The sequence below is a fragment of the Phyllostomus hastatus genome, unplaced genomic scaffold (assembly GCF_019186645.2).
Source record: "Phyllostomus hastatus isolate PE091 unplaced genomic scaffold, TTU_PhHast_1.1 phas_contig_62, whole genome shotgun sequence".
NCBI lineage: Eukaryota > Metazoa > Chordata > Mammalia > Chiroptera > Phyllostomidae > Phyllostomus > Phyllostomus hastatus.
Genome location: NW_025333921.1, coordinates 9199342 through 9221602, shown reverse-complemented (window position 1 = coordinate 9221602; position 22261 = coordinate 9199342).

Sequence of the window (22261 nt, the reverse complement as noted above, 5' to 3'; positions counted from 1 at the left end):
GCATAGGGTAAGGTATATGGGAAAGGGCTCAGAGTTTCCGTGCCTTCTCCTGCCTTGCTGCTTTCCCTGGATCTCCACTAGTCATCAGCCTAAAAGATCTTCAAATCCAGTCCATTTGGTTTTTTTTGGAGGCTTCATCAAACAGTCATGATTGATTAAATCATTGACAGATGGTAATTGATTCAACCTCTAGACCCTCTCCCCTCCCCAGAGGTGGGGGGTAGGCCTGAAAGTTTCAGCCCTCTAATCTCATGGTTGGCTCCACTAGCAACCAGCCCTTATTCTTAGGAGCTTTCTAAAAGTCACCCTATTAACATAACAAAAAACACCTTTTTTACACATTGGGAAATTCTAAGCATTTTGGGATCTGTTAGCCAGGATCTGTGGATGAAGAATAAGTATATATGAGAAGTATATATTTTGGTCATTTGAATGACAAAATATATATTTCTTATAAATGACAATCTTATACTTATGAAATAGGTACATTGATCAAAAGCAGGCTTATTATGTGTTAGCTTGAGGAATTCAAGTGTTTTCTCTATATATTGGTAACACATTGCTAATGAATGTTTCACCTAGGTCTGAATTATTTGTGGCAATTATATGCTATAGGAAAAAAAGCAGAGCTCCAGTGTCAGGGAGATATGCATATGATTTTTTTCCCCACATCTTATTATCTTGTGGAAGTTACTTAACCTTCTAAGCTGTAATTCCTCTTTGTAAAATGGGAAAATAATACTTTCTAGGGCTATTTGATAATACAATGTAAGTGAAAATTCCAGAGGCTCAACCAAAATTACTTGTCTTGATGAACATCATTAATTTGGTGGAAAGTTTCAAATTTATTTGATGGAGACAAAATTGTTATTTAAACAGCCACTGACAACAACCCCTTCTTATAGGAGTAGTATATATTGCCTTTGGTTTAGCAAAAATCTTTATGATGCAGCTTTTGCTTATGGAAATACAGGCCTCAAGATATGTGCAAGAACTGAGAGGAGCAGAACTTAAGTGCCCTGTATAATAAAGTAAGGAATTTGGGGTTTAACCCAAACATGGCTCTGTTGTCACATCTATCCCTATCTTCTACCCAAGCAAACACATGTCACTAGGTAGTAATGAGCAATATAAATTTTAGGAAGGTGGAAGGGTGTCATTTTACATCTCAGGTGAATAGCATTTCATTCCCAAAAGCCCATTAGATGTACCTTTTATCTGCACAGTTGCTCTTCTTTGTGGCCTTTAAGCAGCCTCTATCTCTTGGTTGTAGAATCTTCTTAACTCCCAATCTTCCTCATAATAACAGGCTTTTCATCATTTTTTTTCTTGTCATAGGAGTTTCCAGGAATAGCTTAAAAGTAAGAGAAGAGGGCCTGGAAAATGTGCAAAAAGTGCACAGAACTTCAAGTACCATACTTTGTGCAACTTCAGACAGATGCAGCCCCTCGCCCAGAACATGTGCCCCAGATTATAGAGCAGAACATGAGCTGCATTTTAGTCCCCAACTCACCACTTTAGCCAAGCACCCTTGTGTAGTGAACAACCTGTACAATCCATGTCATGGCCCTCGAGAGGGAGGAATGAAGTGGCAGGAGGAATCTTTGGGAAAGGTAAGAATTTGCATTTGTCAATGCCTAGTGAGCTGGGATAATTTAAAAGACTGGATTGGCAAATGTTCAATGTTAAAGATATATGCTATGCAGCAATAAATAATTTCAGTTACCCTGGAGCCATCAGTAATAAAGTCATGAGTTGGTGGTGTTTTGAACAGTGAAGGGATTGAATATGAGTTCACCTAATTGAACAGAGACTTGAGATAGAAATATGATTGGTGAGTAGAAGCAGCTGTACTGTTGGGTGATTTAGGTGCAGTCTTCAGCCTAACCATCCTTTCACAAATACCCTAGAAAGGTGTGATTTGATTACAGGGGCAGGCAGTTGCTTGGATTTCATTTCTATGAATGGATTCCACCAGTAGAATAAGGGAGGTATAGAGAATAATGATGAATAGCATCAACTCAGACCATGGGAGTTGTATCACAGTGTGGTATACTCAGTGTAGGGGATTTGCTAGTCATCCTCTTGCATAATCTTCTCTCCTTAGGTTTGGGCTGGATTTACTTAGTAAAAGTTATTCACTTTTAGGAAATGGAATTTAGCAGATTGATTTTACTGTCACTTCTGAGAATAGGTTACAAAAAGACTATGGCCCCTATTTTGGGTACTCTTCTTTTATTTTCTCTTACTTGCTCTAAGGAAAACAACTAGCTGCCATGTTATGAATGGCTTTATGGAAAGGTCCATGTGGCAGGAAACTGAGAGAGGCCTCTGACCACCAACCATCAGAGAGCTGAATCCTTCCAACAGCTACATTGGAGAGCCTGGAAGTATATTCTCCCCCAGTCAACCCCTCAGATGAAACCTTAGCCTTGGCAAACATGACGACTACAATCTACAATACAACTTGAGGAAGTGGCTCCCAGCTTTACTTCTATCTCAGTTCCTTATTGTTGTGTAACAAACTACCTTGACACTTAGTGGCCTGAAGAAACAACAACATTTATTATCTTATAGTTTCTGTGGGCCTGAAATTTAGGTGTGGCTTACCTTGGTGGTTCTTGCCTGAGGTTTCTCTTGAGGTACAGTCAAGATGTTTTTTGGGGCTACTGTCACCTCAGGGATTGACTGGAGGTAGAGAATCCACTCCCAAAGTGGCTCAATGTAAGTTGATGGTGGTTGGGAGCCTCAGTTCTTTGACACATGGCCCTCTTTTTATGACTTCTTGCATGTTCTCACAGTTTGGCATCTGGCTTCCTTTGGAATGAGGGATCCAAGAGAGCAAGGTGGAAGCTGAAGTGGCTTTTATGACCTCATATCACAAGTCACATACTGTTAGTTTTGCCATAATGATTGACCCACAGACCATCCCTGATATAAACTGAGAGGGACTATCCAGGGGTATAACTATCAGGGACCAAGCTATATAACTTTTGATTAGTTGCTCAATGTTACTTAACTTCAGTTTCCTTGGCTTTGACATGAGTATATTAATGGTAGCTGTATTATAGGGTTGTGAAGATTAAACATCTTATTTCAGATATTAGCAATTAGCAACCTGTGTGTGTGTGTGTGAGTAAAAATTAATGGGTATTTTTAGTACGCCATCTTGAGTTGTAAGGGCTTATTTGTGTGCTCAATAAATGTTAGCTATTTTTATCATTATTATTACTAGTTATGAAGGTATTATTTCTTATTTGCAGGGCTGGTCCATCTTTCTTCACAGTGTTTCAGAGGAATTCCATAAATGATTTGTTATGTGATCATCTTACATCTGAAGTTCATTGGGAAGCTATCTAATGGCAGCTCTTGATTAAACTGCATCTAACACATTATGACCTAATAAAATATTCTGGCTAGTAAGAGTGCCTCATTACATGTCACAGAAATGAAAAGTGTAGCTTCTAATATAAGTATGCATCCTTAATATGCTGGCAAAGAGCTTTTTGCCAACAGGGTCAGCAGGATACAGAATGTGCCTGATCTACAATATCTGCAGGTCAGTTTAGACATTATGAGTCTTGTTCAGACTGTGGAGGGATGTATTATATGTGCTTTTAGTCTAACGAAGGTAAGTAAAACTCTTCAAGAAAATGGGATACAATTTTAGAAATAATTTGGTTGTAAGACACAGAAACTCAATCAAGGTTGTTGAAGCATATGTTCATTTATTAGAAGTTACAGATTGCAACTACTGGAAATAGGCCTCATGAGACTGGAAATTTATCAGGTGATCTTTATTTTTCTCTTGCTACATGGTCTTCCTATCTCATCTTGGGGTCTCTGGGGGTAGGCAGCTACTGAGATATTCCATAATATGACCATCCTCTTCTTAGTAGTGATGCCCTATGTAATCTTCTCTCCTTGAGTGTGGGCTGGGCTTATTGACCCACTTCTAAAGGTGGAAGATCCTTCTGAAATTTGCTCTCTGACCTTGCTCAAGTGACTAGACAATTTTATAGTTTAAACACTGATTCTGTCTACCTGAAGAACCGCATTCTTTGCATTGGTCCATTTAGTTACAAAACTTGTTTTACTAGTTTAATTTGCAGGCTCCAAAGAGGAACTGGGATGCTGGACCCTGCCTTGTACTGTCTCCCTTTGCTAAGCGTTTCTTATGACTCCAACTTTTTGGCCATGTCTGGTGAGTCTACCTGCTGACCATGAGTGGATTGAAACCATTGTTCTTATCTGACAACCCCACTTGCTGACCACTGAGTCATCAGACCCCTGAAAATCCAGTGGCTCACAGCATGAATGGTGTAAGTTCATGGTTTTTTCCCTGGAAACCCATCCTTTTGACCAGCAACTCCTGGCAACTCTCACCTTTAACACTTTTGCCTTATTCTTACCATCTTAGTGTCTCCAGTTTACAAATCATATCAGGAAAATAAGCTATCTTTTATTCCTCAGAGGAGTCTTGTGGAATTTTATTTATACTTCAATCTTGGGGGTGCACATTTTTTCTCTCTCTCTCAGCACACCTGTGCTGGGGGAAGCCAAGTGCCATGTTTTGAGTAGCCATATGGAGATGCCTAGATGGTGTGAAGGACAGAGGTCGTCAGTCCAATAACCTAGGAGAAACTGAGGTCCTCACTCTGAAAGCCTGTGAGCAACTAAAACCTGCCTAACACCATGTGAACTTGGAGGTGAATATTTCATCTCCAGTTGAGTCATTTGGTCTTGAGATGGTTGCAGTTCAAGTTGACAGCTTGACTGTAACCTCAGGAGGCACTCTAAGCCAAAATTTCCTAGCTGAACTGCTGCTGATTCCAGACTTATGAAAAAATGAGACAATAAATGTTTGTTATTTTAAGCTGCTAATTTTTGGTATAATTGTTAAGGGGCAACAAATAATACAGATTTTGGTGCCTAGAAGTAGTGTGCTACCATGATGAAAACGTGATGTGAGGGAGTGGCTTTGGAACGAAAATTAAGCAAAGTGTTCGTGAAATTCTAAAGTGTCTTGAAGAAGCTTTTGATAGCATAACCTTGTAGAAACTTTATTTAATATGACCTTTTCTCCTTTCTTTCCCTTTTGATTCAAACTGGCCTCATGCAACACCCTGACAGGCCTACCTCCTCTCTTGCACCCCACTCCCTTAATCATTGAGCTCTGAGGATAATGAGGTTCTGATCAGCATCAGATAATCTTAGGAACAATGCCTGGTGTCTTATGACCACAGAGATAGAGTTTCAATCAAACTAAAGATGGCATCTAGGCCTCATTTGTGTTTCAGCTCCAGGCCCAGAAAAGCAGTGAAACCAGACAAAGTGATGCCACTACTGACATCAGGACTGGATGTAATGACTAATGACCCCTGTACCCTGGCACCAACCAATTAGTAGTGACCATGACCCTGATCATGCCCCTAACTCCCTTAGTCACCATAGTTAGTGATTTTTCCCTGCATATAACCCGTCTCCTGGAAGCTATCCTAAGCCAGGTCTTTGAGCATTTGCTCATCTGTGTCTCTGAGTGTTGGACACTTCCTAAAAATAAACACTTTCTTTGCTGTAAGCTCCTGTTTATGCCTTATTAGGCTTTGACGCAGACCCCTTTTAAAGGCAAGCAGACCCCTTTGGTCTAATAACAACAGAAGCTTCTTGGTATTTTATAAGGCTGAGGGTGAATGCTGGCAGTAACCTAAGGGAAAGGGGGATCATTGTCATGCAATGAAAGAAAATTTAGCAACATCTTTGCTTATAGTAATATAATAATTAGAAAGTGCACTTTTATAAATTGGATGATCTAGCTAAGGAGATTCCCAAGCAAAATGCGGAGGTGGGAATGTTAAGTAAAAAGAAGCCAAGAGTTGACAGTTTTGAAAATTCTGTTTTTCCAGGTGGCAACTGGTGCCAAAAATTAAGAAATGGCTTTAGATCAAAGATCAGATCCAGGGCACTGCATGGAGAACAGTGGTCTAAAGATGAAGCAAAGGATGTGACAGAACTTTTGCTCACATCTCAGAAAGATAAAAGATTATGTAATGGGGTACAGCCAGGGTTCCCCCAAAGAGGGATTTGTAATGGGGTCCAGAACTTGGGGTGTCCAGGAAATATTAAAAATATATAGGATGTGGCCTAGCTGGTGTGGATCAGTGGATTGAGTGCCAGCCTGCAAACCAAAGGGTTGTGGGTTCGACTCCCAGTCAGGGCACATGCCTGGGTTGCTGGCTGGGTCCCCAGTTGGGGGTGCATGAGAGGCAACCATACATTGTTGTTTCTCTACCTCTGTTTTTGCTTCCTTCCCCCTCTCTCTAAAAATGAATAAACAATATCTTAAAAATATATATATAAGGGATGTCTTCACAGAACTGGGGGATGGGACACATGGAGCAGGGCCATAGAGAGTGATTTTGCATATCAACAGTTTTGCAAATAACCACAGAAACCGTTATTTAACAAATCTATAACTTTTGACTGGTTTCATAGATATGTTAAATATCTGTGGCCAGGCTTTGAGCCAGGAAGATGGGAGTAACTTTGACCCATCATGTAACTGGGAGGCGATTTCCCCTGGTTACAGCACCTGCATGAGAGCTTAGAGATGGTTGGCTATATATCACAGGTCCACACTTGCCTGGACTTACTATGGCAGCCCAGGAAAAGCTGAAATAGGAATGCTGCCAGGTGTAGGCCATTGTGGGAGGAGCCAGAAATGGAGATACAGAGAAAGATTTGAGCTGGGATTTAAACCCAGGTGTGGCAGCCCTGCAGATGGGAATCACATGGCTTTGGTGAGGCTGGAACCATGGGGCTTTGGGGTTCCCTTTGCTACAGGTCTTAGGAAGCAGGAAAGACCTTGCAGGGAAGGGAAGGAGTGAGAGGACTATTGCTGGTGGGCCATGAGAAGGTGCCACATGGTTTTGGATTAAGAAATGGAGATCCCAGAAACACAGCTGATGGTGCTCGGAACTGCGGGAGGCCTAGGAAGAACCAGGAGCTAGCCAAGCTGTGGACTTCTAGTCTTTTCCTGAGATATGGTACTCTTGACTGGCTGGACTGGGCAAAGGGGAGAAAGAAGAACTATGTGTGTTTGTGGGTGTTTTAAGGGACTCTGGGATTTTAACGAAGACATTAATTCATTATTCTAAGTCTGTATAACTTTTGAATAAATAGTTCCTTTCTTTTTCACCAATCTCTGGCATATGAGAATTATAATTCCCTGGCAGTGGGCAAGGTGAACCTAGTACAGGGCAACCCTGGGAGAAGGAGGGTCCATTCGGTAATAGTATCTTGCCCCCCTTACAGGTCCGTCCTGTAATAATTATGCCCTAGCGAATGTCATTGACTGAATGTTAATGTCAATCAGCTGCCTCTCATAGGCACCCGACTGGGAACTGAACCTGTAACCTAGGCATGTGCCCTGCTCAGGAATCAAACCTATGACATTTTGGTTTACAGGATGATATTCCAACCAACTGAGCCACACTAGCCAGGGCTTTCTCCCTCTCTTGGATTACTGGTAGTAAGGGAAACGAGCTGCCACGGTGTGAGTAGACCTATGGAGAGTTCCATGTGGTGTTGCAAGGAACCCAGCTCCTTAAGGGCTTCCTCTGAGGAGGAACTGAAGCCTGCCAACAGTCATATGAATGATCCTGGAAACAGATTTTTTAGTCCCAGTCTGGTTTTGCGATCCTTGAAGTCCCAGATGGCAGCTTGATTGTATTATGAGACCCTGAATCGGGATGACCTGATTCCTAACACTCAGAAACTGTGAGATAATAAGTGTTTGTTGTTTTAGGGCACCGAGTTTTGGGCAATTTGTTACGCAGCAATAAATACGACATTCTGCTTTCTCTTTTTCACAGACTGGCTTCTCTGCTGACTCATTTCTTCCACACAAGATTGCTTTGCTTGCTGACCATAACTGACGGACTTAGTCACTCAGTCCCAATTTCAAATTTTTGGAGAGAAGGTCTCATAGGAACTCATCTTGAGTCAAAGGTCCCATTCTAGTTCTATTTCCTTTACCCAGAAATGGTGGAGTGTGAAGTATGTAAAGCTGCTTTCTCCAGGCTGTTGGCAAGTTATGCTTTTATGAAGACAGTATAGAGGAATCAATAGACCTTATAGAACTGGTATTTTGAGAAAAGGTGCCCCAGAACTGTTTTTGTATCTGGCAAAGTGAGCTGGATTATTCACAATTGTGAATCCAGAGGCTGTAACATATTTAAAAACTCAGTAAAAATGCCATAGGATGCTATAGCATTAACACGGATACTTTAAAATAGTTATGTATACTAAGTGGAGGTTAATGCTGGTTGCAACTCAAAGTATTAGTAAAGCTATTTCCACAGTATTTTCACAAGATAGTTGAGCTGATCATACTTTTTTCAAGGTACAACAACACAGGTGATAACTGGAACTGTCTGGAAAGTATATTGAGTGACTCCAGGAAGATGTTCTCGTTCATCAGGAATGATTTAGAGTGTGTCAGGCAGGAACTGGCTCACACTTACAATGGAGAAGGAGGACTGCTATGTATGCCTAAGGGCACTAGGAGTTACAGGTAACATTTTGTTTCTTGGGTACTTTATAGTTGCAAACTGCCGTGATTTCTTTTTAAGAGTAGGTTGAACTCAGATTGTATTACAGTGATAAATGACTGTGTTGTTGGAGCCTTACTTCCTTTTCCCTTTGATTAGTGTTACCCTGTATAGCACAATAACTTAAATGTTCTGAAGGGGATTGTAAAATATACCCTAAAAATAATAAAAAATCACCCACCTATGTGTTTTAGCATTAGAGAAATTAAAGTAAAAGAAGACTAGAGTAAAATCTTTAAAACAAAGAAGACTACATGTATCATAGTATCAAAATGGCTTTGAATGCAAATATGTGTAAGATAATACTTATAATTGACTAGTTAGTATAATTTTGACAAGGAAGCTTATGCAGTGGGAGGCAGAGGCAGGTGAATTTGCATATACACCTCATGAATTCTGGGACAATGGGCCAGGACTTCTAGTTTCTCAAGGGCACCTAGGAATCTTATGAGGTCTTTGGGGTCCTTGGACCTTAGGATTTGTCTCCCAGATGCTAGATTTATGACTAATGATGAAGGAGGTAAAAGAGGCTGCTCTAGATGTTGATGGAAGGATTCTGTGGGACAAAGAAGTTGCTCTGAGGTGGGAGAGAGTTGATGGAATAAGTCACTTTTAGATAGAGGGCATCAACCCCTGGTCCTACCTCCTGGGAACGTGGTGTTAGTTTTGGCACAGAGTTTTGTAACAGTTGATGAGCAGGACTGCCTTTTAGGGCCAATAGGGCTCCAATCATGTAGATCACAGGTGGCAAACACAAGGCCTGCAGGCTGAATCTGGCCCTAAATGGTAGTCCTGCTCATCAACTGTTACAAAACTCTGCCAAAACTAACACCACGTTCCCAGGAGGTAGGACCTGGGGTTGATGCCCCCTATCTAAAAGTGACTTATTCCATCAACTCTCTCCCACCATGTTTTATCCAGCCTAGCAACTCGTTTCTACCTGGTGGCAGCATTGAGCTCTCACTTAACTGTTAAGGAGTAGTTACATTTATACAGTCCTAAAAGTACATTCAGCCCTTTGAAGGCAACCACAAAGCTGATGTGGCCCCTGGTGAAAATGAGTTTGACACCCCTGATATAGACTAAAGACCACCTGTGACTAACTAGTTGAAAGAAAGACATCTTTTCTATTGTTCATTTGAGGCAGAAGATACAGCAAACTCCCAATAAGGCAGGTGCCATTAGCTGCTTCAGAAAAGGTTTGGCCAAGCCTGAGTTCCCTCAGGTCACACATAGGGGATGTTGGTAGAGGACTAACCAAGCACTCAATGTTCCTACTCATGATGGTGGTGTGATCCAATTCCTTTCCAAAAAGTTTTTGTGTCAATTTCTAGCTGGGGACTCGAGGAAAGGTTGAATGGATGATCTGAAGTTTAACCCTCCAACCCCCAAATTAGGCCACATACTCTAATAAGAGTCCCTCTGGGGGTTGACATGCTCTAAAGGAAATATAGACTTGCCTGTGAAAAATGACTCTATAATCAGAAAATATGTATTCTCATTCAAACTACAAAGATCCTGTTTTAAGATTTGTCTGCAAATGGAAATTGGCTATTGACTCCCAAATTTGCATATGAAGCACCAATAGGGACAACCAAAACATGTTCTGTCTGTGCAGATCAGGCAGCTTTTGGATGTGCTAATTTAAGCACTTTCACATGGCTGGGGCAAGGTGGCCATTGACACCCAATCAGTTGGCATGTCACGTGGGCTCTGCAATTTGCATCAAGGGGCAACAAAATTCTCATTCTTTCTCTTGCCATTATTATGAAAGAATTTCAGTTTAAGGGGAAAGAGTAGAAAGTAGGGATAAGTACACATTTCTGTTCTACAGGTACCAATGTACTGAAATGTACTTGTAAGTTAAGATTCTGCACTTTCCACTGCATTATACAATAAAATGCTAGATGTATGCTGAAGCAAGGCATCTTTGTTGAGACTAGAAAAAATCACCCCAGCAGAGTTCAGTTGTAGTTGTGATTCTTCTATTAAAATCACTAAGGAAGATTTAAAAAGAAAGTCTGGTTATCCATTGCAGTAGACTGTTCTGTGTGATGTGGGCCCAGCTCCCACTGGGAGATGCACTGGGAGGACCCACACCCACGGATAGGTTCTTCTGCGGGGAATCAGGCCTGCAATGTGCCTAGGCTGCTATGAGTCTTGTTTTTTGCTAGAACTCCCTCACCCTGAATTGAGGACATTTATTGCAAAGCAACTTCCTAAAAACCATGCTATACCTTCCAAGGATAAGTGTAACCAGTTCAACTACTTTTGCCCTTTCATTTGCAAATATCCCTCTTCTGTGATGTGGTTAGCAGCATTGGCTCCTTTGTTTTCTGTAAAAGGTAACGCCTAAAGCTAATCTGTGCACAGTTAATGAGGACTTTCTTGTAATGTGCCCAGTAAGACAATAAAAACTCATTGGAGCAAGGGCTGAGGCTTTGGCTCTCCTTGAGAGAAAAGTCATGCTGTCCCTTTTTCTCCACCGGACTCGGTAGTCTTGTGAATGTCTCATTTCATCCATAATGATGCGGACAGTGTGGGCCGGTGTCTGCGTCAATCCATACCAATTAATTCAGAATCAAAGCATCAGTATTTATTAAAGATCTCCAGGGGATTTCAGTGCAAAATTAAAATTAATGAATTATATATTTGTAGTTCTGAATGCTCCTCAGAACTACAAATATGGAACTCAGGAATATGTACATAAAGCTACCCCCACTAAGTCACATTTCTAACCCTTGAGGTAAAGTCAACTTGTCCTGGTAGCTAATAGTTTGGTCTGAGTCAGTCTCCATTCTTCCTCCCTCCTTCCCTCTCACCCTTTTTCTCTCTCTCCCTCCCTCTTTTTCTCTCCCTTCTTCCTTTCCTTTCCTTTCCTTTCTCCTTCCTTCTTCCTTCTTCCTTCCTTCCTTCCTTCCTTCCTTCCTTCCTTCCTTCCTTCCTTCCTTCCTTCCTTCCTTCCTTCCTTCCTTCCTTCCCTCCTTCCAATCCTTACCCAAGGATATGTTTATTGATTTGAGAGACAGACAGACATTGATTGGTTGTCTCCTGTATGCACCTCAACCAGGGATCCAACCCTCAACCCGAGTTATATGCCCTGACTGGGTATCAAACCTGCAACCTTTGGTGTACAGAATGATGCTCCAACCAACTGAGCCACCTGGCCAGGGCTCTTTCTCTATTGAATATCTACCTGCCTACCTACCTATCTGTCTATCCATCTATTTGTCTATTGTTCTATCTACTATCTATCTAATCTACCATCTATCTATCTATCATCTATCCACCTCCCTGTCTACCTATCTATCTGTTCATCCATCTATCCATCCATCTTGGAATGAAAGGTTGTGGCTTTTCTGTGGAGAATCATAAATAAGGGTGATCCAGGAATAAGTAATTTAATAGGCAGTTATTCATTAAAGATTTTTAGATAGCAAAGAAATATGATTAAACTTACTTTAAAGGGCACCTGGCAGCAGTGTTAATAATGTATTTCATAATGGGAGAGTGAACCAGGTCAAGCCAGAAAGGAGGTTATTTTGCAATAGTAAGGTGAGAAGGAAGAAAATCTCTAGGATTTTGATGATAAAAATGAATAGGAGACTAATAGGAAAGGCAGAGCATTTAAAAAATAATGGTATTTGCCTCACCAAAAATTGGAAGGACTTGTGAAAAATCTGTCAGAATGAGTATTGGGGAACCCACAGTTCTTTCTCAGGATCAGGTTAACTTTCCCCATTCTCCTTTTGCTTGCTGCACAACCAAGACTTATGCCTGTTTTTTTTTTTTTTTCCCAAGCTACCACCATTCAGTTCATCCCTTGAGTTTGCCAGGACTGATCTTGGAATTGGACACAGTCTTTCATTTTTTACCAGATTGGAAGGCAAACACTCAGGCACTTGATACCTTTAAAGTTTTACTGTGTATCACTATAGTTTTTTTTTTTTTTTTTTTACCAACGGGGACCTGGGGCATCATTCTTTTCACTGTTTGCACTCAGCCCGATATCAATTTCTATATCAGTTATCTCCTACCACAATAATGTTGGGTGACAACCACCCAAAACTCAGTGACTAAAACAATGCATTTTTTTAAACTTGCAAGGTTGCAGTGAACTGTGTTGTTCTTTTGGTATTGGCTGGGGTAACTCAGGTGTTGACCAATCGTGATTGGGGAATCACATATTTGGGTGTTGTATGGCCTGTTGTCTAGTCTAGAGAGGACTTATCTGGGACAATTGGGGCTTTGTTCCATGTCTCTTCCCGTAGCAGGCTAGCCTGGGCATGTTCTCAGAGCAAACACAGAGAAGTAAAAGAACCAGTGGGAATGTGGAAGTGCTTTTTTAAACTTCTGCTTGCTAACATCCCAATGGTTAATGCAAGACACTAGGTTGAGCCCAGAAGCCAGAGTGGGACAGAGCACCCTGCTCAGAGTGGGAGGGCACTACAATGTTATAGGGCAATGGTAGGTGTAAAAGAAAGGGCTGAAGAATTAATGTAATGAATCCTCCATTGTCTTTTTTCTCATTTCCTCTATTACTTAAATGAGGGGTCAGCCTGCACCCCCTGTTCACACTCAAAGTCTTCACAAAAGCAGCCCAAATAGAAACTCTGTTAAATTCTTTGTCTTTATTCCTGGATTGATGTTTTAGCACAAAGTTCTGATTCCTTAGTAATAACAACAACAAACTTAATACTACCGTTAAAAGTGATTAAATTCATTCTACATAAATCATTCAGGTTACTTTACTGGCATTATGGCATTATTTTGTCCTCATAACTAATCTTAGGAACATCTAGTCCCATGTAACTGTAATAGGGGGGTCTGGCCAGATCACTGGGGACAGGAAGAAACCCTGATCCGGTGTGAGATGCTACCCCCACCCCTGGAGAAGAAAGGGGTCACAGGAAACCCCAAGTATAGATTGAAGCAGCATCTGGAAAAAGAACCTACCTTCCTAGGGAAGAGATGGACCCCAGAGGGGTTAGGAAGTGCCAAAGGCAGCTGGGATTGAAATCGGGAGCTGGGGCATGCTTCCATACCCCTCAGACAACCTTAAACACTAATGCCGCTTGTGATACGGCTTGCACAGAGACTGCATGGACTGTAGGGGCTGAAAAGGTCATGACACACATGTAACAAGATGATGCTTCACCCTGGCCAAGACGCTTGTGCCTCTGCACTGGGCTAGAAACTCCCCCCTTTCTGGATCATGGTGGCCAGAGGAGGGGCAGAGATGCTGCGATGAGTGTGATGGATTCTCACCTGGATGAACGGTGCATGTGCTAGTCTAGCAAAATGTTTGAACAAAGGGGAAAAAACCCTCCTACTGGCTTCCCGCATGTGTGGGATTTTGGGCCGGGACTTTAAAATTGGAGTACGTACAGGGAAGCCCGGGGCTCATTCTTTGCCATTGCAAGCCCAGTCAGGGGTTGGGGGCCAGAGCTTCTTGGGCCAGCGGACCCTGGAGAGCACATGGCCAGACTCCAATCCCTGTGCCCTTTCCCCATAGAAAGTGGCAACAGCATGCTGCGCTGGGCAGCTTGGCTGGACCAGATGCACTGATGCACTGCTGAGTTAAGGGCCTGAGGGAAAGAATGCAAGCGTGGGGCTGATGGGCAGTGGCTAGAGGAAAGAGGAGCATGCCGGGAGAAGGATACCGGTGCACACAGACTCTAAGAGACACCTGGCGCCAGACTGTGACCAGGAATCTGCCAAGCCGCCTGGAAAATCATGCTGCTGCCACTGGGGTATCACAAAGGATGATATACTTTTAAATAGGAGAAGGGATTCCAAGTTCATCCTTGAACTGAGCTGGCTAGGGGTAGAAAAGTTATTTGCCTTCGAATGTTTTACAGGGAATGGGCTTTGAGGCAGAGCCCATTATGCTTAGAAAAATTGCACAGCCTTTGAATAAACAACCCCTTTCATATTTCACCAATCCTCTGCCTCTGGAGTTTACTGGTGGCAGGCGGCAGAACACTGTGTGGCTGTACAGTAACATAACAACTGAGGAATTGAAGTTGAAGGGATTAAAAATCTTATACCAAGTTAACATTTCAATATTTCTAATCGAAGAAGTAATGTTTTATTGTGCAAAATATAAGTTAGCAAAGATAAAATATAATAGCAATAACCATTCCCCACTTTGCTGAATGAATTCCTTTATTATATATTTTGAGAGCAGATATTAAGGAATGAACATTTTAATAACTGAGACATGGGAAATTAGCTTTATTGATAATATGTACTGACTTTATATGAACAGCACAAGGCTGCACTAATAGATGGCATTTATATGGAGCTGAAATCAATAAGATAATCTCAGCTCCATATTTTCTTATGTTAATAAAATTTTTTCTAAATTTATGATGATATACATAACAGGGTGTATAAACAACAGAGCAGAAAGAGGGAATTGTAATTAGAAAATTATGAAACTGTTTTCTTCCATTATCTTGCATGAAGCAAACAAGGTAGGTAAGAGGTACGTTTTACTCACTCACAGAGGCATGTAATATGTAAGCACAAGAAAATGAGCCATTTCTAATAAATTTCAACTCAAAGCATCTATCAGACTAAGAAGTAAGATTAGAATTTATGTAAAAAGGTTTTATAACCCTGTAGTTCCCCAGATTTTCTTCTAGCATGTGATGATGAAATTTAGGTCAAATGCATGGTGAATACCAATAGAAATTCTCTGAGAATTGCATCCGATACTGATGACATCATTAAGGAGGCCATGAGCATGCCACTAAAATGAATGTTCCATATTGTTAAATTTTATCACTTTTAAAAGCCAAATTAATTATTTTTATTTTAAACCATTTTTTGAAGGAAACCTAACACAAATGTGCTATTTTTCTGCTTCTTAAACTGAGCATACTAAATATTTTATTCACTTTGTGATGACTAGGTCTCAGGTTACCATTATGAATAATTTTTGTTTTATATGTTAATGTAGTGTTTCCCTCTGGAGTTAGTGAGTTATGTCAGTCTGTTTGATAAATTACCTTAGGGTTTTTTTTTTAAGATTTTATTTATTTATTTTTAGAGAGGGAAGGTGGGGAGAGAGAGAGAGAAACATCAATGTGCGGTTGCTGGGGGGTTATGGCCTGCAACCCAGGCATGTACCCTGGCTGGGAATTGAACCTGGGACACTTTGGTTCTCAGCCCATGCTCAATCCACTGAGCTACACCAGCCAGGGCACCTTAGGTTTTTTTAATGAGTTCTGGTGATTCTCTTGCCTGTGTTGTCCCTTCTTTACTCTAGGCTATTTCAATTTGATAATTCCCTTTCCTTGATATTTTTAATCTATTTTTTCCCTGTAATCTCTATGTTGTAGGAGACTGTTCTTCATGGCATGGGACCAGCTCCCACAGGGAGATGCACAGGCCCTCGCCGATGGGTAGGTTCTCCCATGGGGAATCAGGCCTGCAATGTACCTAGGCTGCTTTGAGTCTTGCTTTTGCTAAAAACTCCCTCACCCTGAATTGCATCAAATATTTACTGCAAAGTAACTTCCTAAAATCCATGCTACACCTTCTAAGGATGAGCGTAACCGGTTCGACTACTTTTGCCTTTTCATTTGCAAATATCCCTCTTCTGTGATGTGATTAGCAGCATCCTCTCCTTTGTTTTCTGTAAAAGGTAACCACCTAAAGTGAGCCTGTGCACAGTAAATGAGGACCATCATGTAATGAGACCAGAAAAGAAATAAAAGCCTGTCATGGCGAAGACTGAGGCTTTTTTCTCCCCTTGAGAGAAAAAGCCATGCTCACCTTTTTCCTCCACAGGACTTGGTAGTCCATGTGAATGTCTCTCCCCTGTTCACAATGTCGTGGGCCCCATGAGCCAGGGTCTGCATCACTATGTCAGTATAAAATAGATAAACATTCAAAGTCACTAGATTAAGTTATATACTAAATTATTATTTAGTAGCCGTTTGCCTAAGAGTCCAAGTCCCACACTTCCGAAGATATAAAAATGGTCAAAATATGTTTTAAATGCCAATACCATATTTCATTGAATCTAAGATGTCATTATAATATAGACCACTGTTACACAGACTACTAAGAAAGAAAAAAGTTACATAGTATTGTTATGGAAAAGATAACTCAGATGGCCTCAGAATTTGCGAAGTGGGGTTTATTCACGATGCGGACCCAGAGGAGATAAAATTCCAAATTCTGGGCAACGAGCTTAAGCTGGAGTTTGCTTATATTCTTGTTACAAGGCAAAAAGTAGGGGCGGGGAACAACTGCTAAAAGCAAGCATACAGAAGCAGAAAGCGAAGGTTAGTGTATGACCTTGAGATAACTGCTTATCTGGGAATGGCTGCTGGTCAGCTCCTACCTAAGAATGACTACTGCTCAGCTATGTCCTGTCACAATCCCCCCCTTTGATGCTATAAGGTGCTTTTATCCCTTTAGCATCACTATACACCTGGCTATGCGGCTGATGTCATGGGGAAGGTTGTAACTGCTGATACTGGTATTGGTACCACTGGAGGGCTAACGCCTTGGCGGCTGCCTTCTGAGTCACTGTGGCCTCCAGGTGTTGGACCAAGGTTTGGAGGATGCAGGGCCCCAGAGTTATGCCTAGGAGAATTATGAGGATGGGCCGCAGAACAGGCAATATCCACCTTAGCCACATCTGTGGATTGAATCCAAAATTCCAATCCTCTAGCTTTTGGGCCCAGATTCTAATGTTATCCTTTAATTCTTTTACCTTTTTTGCTACTATACCGGATTGGTTGACAAAACAGCAACATTCTCCTAGGAACATACATGTTCCACCTTTCTCTGCAGTAATGAGGTCTAAAGCTCTCCAATTCTGAAGGGTTACCTCAGCCAAGGAGTTTATCTGCTGCTGCAGGGTGGTCAGGGAGTCGGCTACGTTGTCCATATCTTCGCTCAGCTGAGCTGACAGCTTATAGTAAGTGGATGCAGACAATCCCATTGCCCTGACTCCTGCCCCGACCCCCACTGTAAGACTTGCCCCTATAGCTATGGCGGCCCCTACTCTTCTCTTACCCCAGGAGGCTTCCTTTATTTTAGGTTGCAGTAGTTTCTCATCTCGTTAGGGGTCCGGATGCTGATGCTAGGGGCTAGGAAGACTTCAGTGCAGATCCCGGTCTAATCCTGGGACAGGCACTTGTAAGCTGCCTTCTCACAGAGAAGGAAGATTCCAGGTTCAGTACAAAGGCTGCTGTTGTTGGGAATATTACGTTGACCAGAGCAGAGCTGGGGGTTGAGCATTCCCACATTGTTCCTCGGCTCTGCGGTCCGGTTTGCCACCAAACAGGTTAAGTTCATTCCCTTAGCATCTAGGAAGACAACGGTAGCTATGGGTCCTTGGATCACGGTAGGACCTGTGTCTATGGGCTTACGAGCCCTGTTCTAGCTCGGGGGTACTAGAACATCTAGAAACCCTTTTTCTTTTATAGGCAAACATACCCATCATTCTTTTGTGGAGTTAGTAACATTCTGGTATGCTGCATACATGGCGTGGACCATGTACTGAACTTGGACTGCTGGGCTCACCCTCTGCTGGGCCTCCTGAAAGGCCATGAGGTTAGCCCCTTTGTAGATGACTGCTTCTTGGGCCAACTGGTTTGCTATTTCTCTTGCAGCCTCTTTCTTAGCCTGTTCAAACTCTGTCTGGCTCATTGTACTCAGCTGGCGGTAGTAGTTTCAACATACTTGTTGGCCGGGGTATCCATGTCCCTGACACTTTAGGGACTGGTATCCTACAGGTCCTTCTGTTATTCTAGTCTGGTATAATTTCCCTCCCCAAGTACAGGGGAGTTGGGGCTGTGGCCAAACTCAACCTGATGGCATGGAGGTGGAGGAGGTGAAAGCTACGGCTGGAAGGGGATAGGTCATCACTGCCAAGCCTAATCCTATGCTCGGGGGCACTACATTTACAGACCAGGGCTGAGATAGACCCCACATTTGTCAAACAAAGCATACAATATATCCAACTACAGAGACTAAACAGAGATAAACTACTCCTAGGGTGACTTGCTCCCCGGGACTCCATTCTGCCGGGGTCACAGTCACTAGTCCAATTCCCATTAGTCCTGTGAAGATGTCAGTTATAGTCAGGAACCTGCGAAGCAACAGTCCATCCCCTGGTGTCTTCTCCACTGGTTGGTGTCCTCTGGAGCCTCAGTGTGGGTAGCCTGGGTGCAGGCTTGGTCTTCAGGTCCTCAGGATCTGCTGCTGCTTTGGCCTCGCTATAGTGGATCCAAGAGGTGATTCCTGTAACTTTAAGGGCAGTCAGGGTAGTTAGTAACACCAAATGTGGCCTGGTCCACACAGGTTGAAGTGGTTCTTTTTCCAGTCCTTTACCATACATAACTTCCCCGTTTAAAGAAGTGTGTTGGCCCCCTTGGGCTAGGGGTCTCTGGCCCAAACTGGCCCCGTTTATCTTCCCTAAAGTTTCCCCTAGCTTCTGGAGATATTTTGTCTGCCCTAATTCACCTTGCAACCAGAGTCCCCCCTTTCGTATGCTGAGAACTGGGGGAGGTCTCCCCAAAACTAGTTTATATGGAGTATATCCTGAGGGGTTAGGGGCATTTCTAACCCTAAGCAAAGCTAGCAGTAGCAAGTCCGTCCAGAGCAGTCTAGTTTCCTGGTGAAATTTAGCTAAGGTTTCTTTAAGAGTCTGGTCCATCTGCTCTACTTTCCTAGAGCTCTGGGGTCAATAGGCAGCGTGCAGCTTCCACGTGATGTTCAGAAGTTTGGCTATTTCTTGGATTAGTTGTGAGATGAAGGCTGGCCCGTTGTCACTTCCAATGGTTAGAGGCAATCCGTACCTTGGGATGACCTCTCTCAGGAGGGCTTGGGTGACTTCCCGGCTTTTCTCTGTCTTGCTGGGGAAAGCCTCAACCCATCCAGAGATGGTGCACACAATTACCAGGAGGTATTTTAATCCTCAGCTAGGCTTGACTTCAGTAAAATAATTCATCCAGGAGCTTCAGCAGTGTGTGTGTTCCCTCCCAGCACCATTCCTGGGATGGAGCCACCGGGAGGAGGTCGTCCATGTACTGCAGAATCGTCAGGTCTGCCCCCCCTCAGCAAGGGGCTTCAGGTCCCCTGCTAGGGCTTCCCCAAATAAGGTTGGGGAGTTCTTAAACCCCTGGGGCAGTCTAGTCCAGGTTAACTGAGTCTTGACCACAGTGTGGGGATCTTTCCATTCGAAGGCAAAAATGGGTTGGCTGGAGGGTGCCACAGGAATGCAGGAAAAGGCATCCTTCAGATCAAGGCAGGTAAACCACGTTGCTGTTGGGGGAAGTTGGCTCAGGAGGGTGTATGGGTTCGGGATGACTGGGTGGAGGGTGACGGCTGCTTTGTTGATGGCCCGCAGATCCTGGACGGGCTGGTACACGCTCCCGTCCAGCTGCCTTCATGGGTCTGGGTAGGTGCGGCCCCATGTCATGGAGACAATCTTCTCCAAGCTCCTACACAGGCGCTGTAATTTGAGGGACCTGCCTCCCAGTCACATCTTGGGTGGGATGAGTCTTTTTTATCTCCCTGGCCCAGAGTGTGGCCACAGCTATTCAGCATATCTAAGTGACCAGCCAAAGGCTATAGGTATGTCAAATGACTATGCCGTGGATTAGCTGTAGAGCTTTTGCTGTACAAAATAGCCCTGTATGTTCTTACTCTGTGTGTCCCTTCCCCCAACTCACACCTGTGGGGGAAGAGGTGAAGACATCTTAAAATCTCCTGGACACCTTGAGTTCTGGACCCCATTTTAAATGCCCATTTGGGGGCCCCCCTCTTGGCTGCAGCCTGTAACAATCTCTCATTTCAGATATACACCCACTTTAAATTCTTTTAAAGGATAATGGATAATGGTCTTATCTTCTTGTAACTACTTCCGGCTGGACATGGATGTCGTCTTACCTACCTGTGGGTCAAGGGTGCCCTGAAAGGTGGCGGGGGGGGGGGGTGTGCAGCACAGAGGGAGTCCTTCCTGTAAGGGGAAGGACCTTACAGAATCCTGGTCAGTTGGCTGTCACCAGAAAGTCATAGGCTTGGTGTCCAAACACTGGCATTACTGGATTGTTGGCATCCTGGTCATATTGTGGAGATGACAGATTTGGAAAGAGTTGAAAGGCACAATTAAATCATAACCACTAAATGACAAAGGCAGGAACTTAAGTAAAGAATGGCTTATCTGGACGAAGGTATACAAGGCATGCTACACCTATCCAAAACTCTTGTGATCCATTATACTTCACTTGGGCTGAGGGGAATATGTTAGGATTTCCCTCCTTTCAGATATCTGAGCCCTTCCTGTCCAAGCCATCAAGACAGAAAGGGAAAATCAATTCTAAAGTGAAGCCCACAGATCACCCGAACCGCTCACTAACCCCACCACTTGGTTCAGACAAAGTGTTGAGTTTCAGGGGGTGATGATGAAAAATGGGCTCCTTAAGTGAGGCCTATATTGCAACCAATCACTCAGGTAATGAAGTCATAGGCATACGTCCTATGAAAACAGAAGAACACACAGGTTAATTCACACAATAGTCCCCAAACCAGCCTCTGTGCCTGTGAGACTGTCTTTTGGGGAGACATTCAGTTGCAAGGTCTTTCCTGCAATGACATTCAGCAATGGCAGTTTGACAGGTCCTCCATACCTGTAAATTGTACATCTTTGATGATATTACAAAACCAGTTTTAACTTTCAAGCAAAAAGAAACTTTCAAGACAGTTAGCTGCGTCATTCTGATGTCCAATACTGAGCATTGTGATTTTCCCTGAACCATAATTTTTCTCCTTAAGATCACTCTCACTTTTATTAAAGGGACTACTTTGAGTACCACTTTTCATTTTGACTGTTTGTTTGCATAAACACACCAAGAGCAGCGTGGATCACTTATGATCTTTAAGTCTGCTTTGCTGGAACTCACACAGGGAACTTTTAGATTGACTTCTCACTCCGCCCCTCAAGGCACAGAAGCAGAGCCACACATCCGCCATCTGGCTTTTCCTGTACCAGTTGTTTCACTCAAATCCTTGAGGCTTCCATCGTGCCCACAGCTTCCTTTTTGGCCGTCTTTCATGAAAGCAACCTTTGTTCCTTCCCTGGAAAGACTGCCATGAACCGCACAACCAACCAAAGTACCAGGCATTTCTTGTTGGCTTATGTTAGCTTTGCAAGTCAATCCCAGTTCCTCAGGGCTTTCTGGTGATGACCAGAACCCATACATGCCTCCTTCAGGTGTGACATTCCAGTCAAAGTCTTGGTTAACAAAACCCCTATTAGTGGCTGATCTTATTGGTTTTATGCAAAGAAACCTTATGTCTTCACTTACTCCTTCAGAATGCCAAATTCTGGAGGGATCAGGTAGGGAGAAAAATACAAAGCGTGAAGGAAAGTCCTTTCCCTCCTGATATCCATTGGGCTTCTCAAAACCTTCACTTCCAGACATTCTACAACACTCACAAACCCTCTATTCTTTCTTTCATACAGCTTCTGGTATCCACCAACATTGCATCTCCATGCCTTCTACCTTCTACTATTAACTAACACTATGTAATTCCTTCCTAAAACTTTTATTTTTCCATTTATTTTTACAGTTTTCCACAGACCTTTATTTTCATATCTTATACTTTTTTTCATTTAC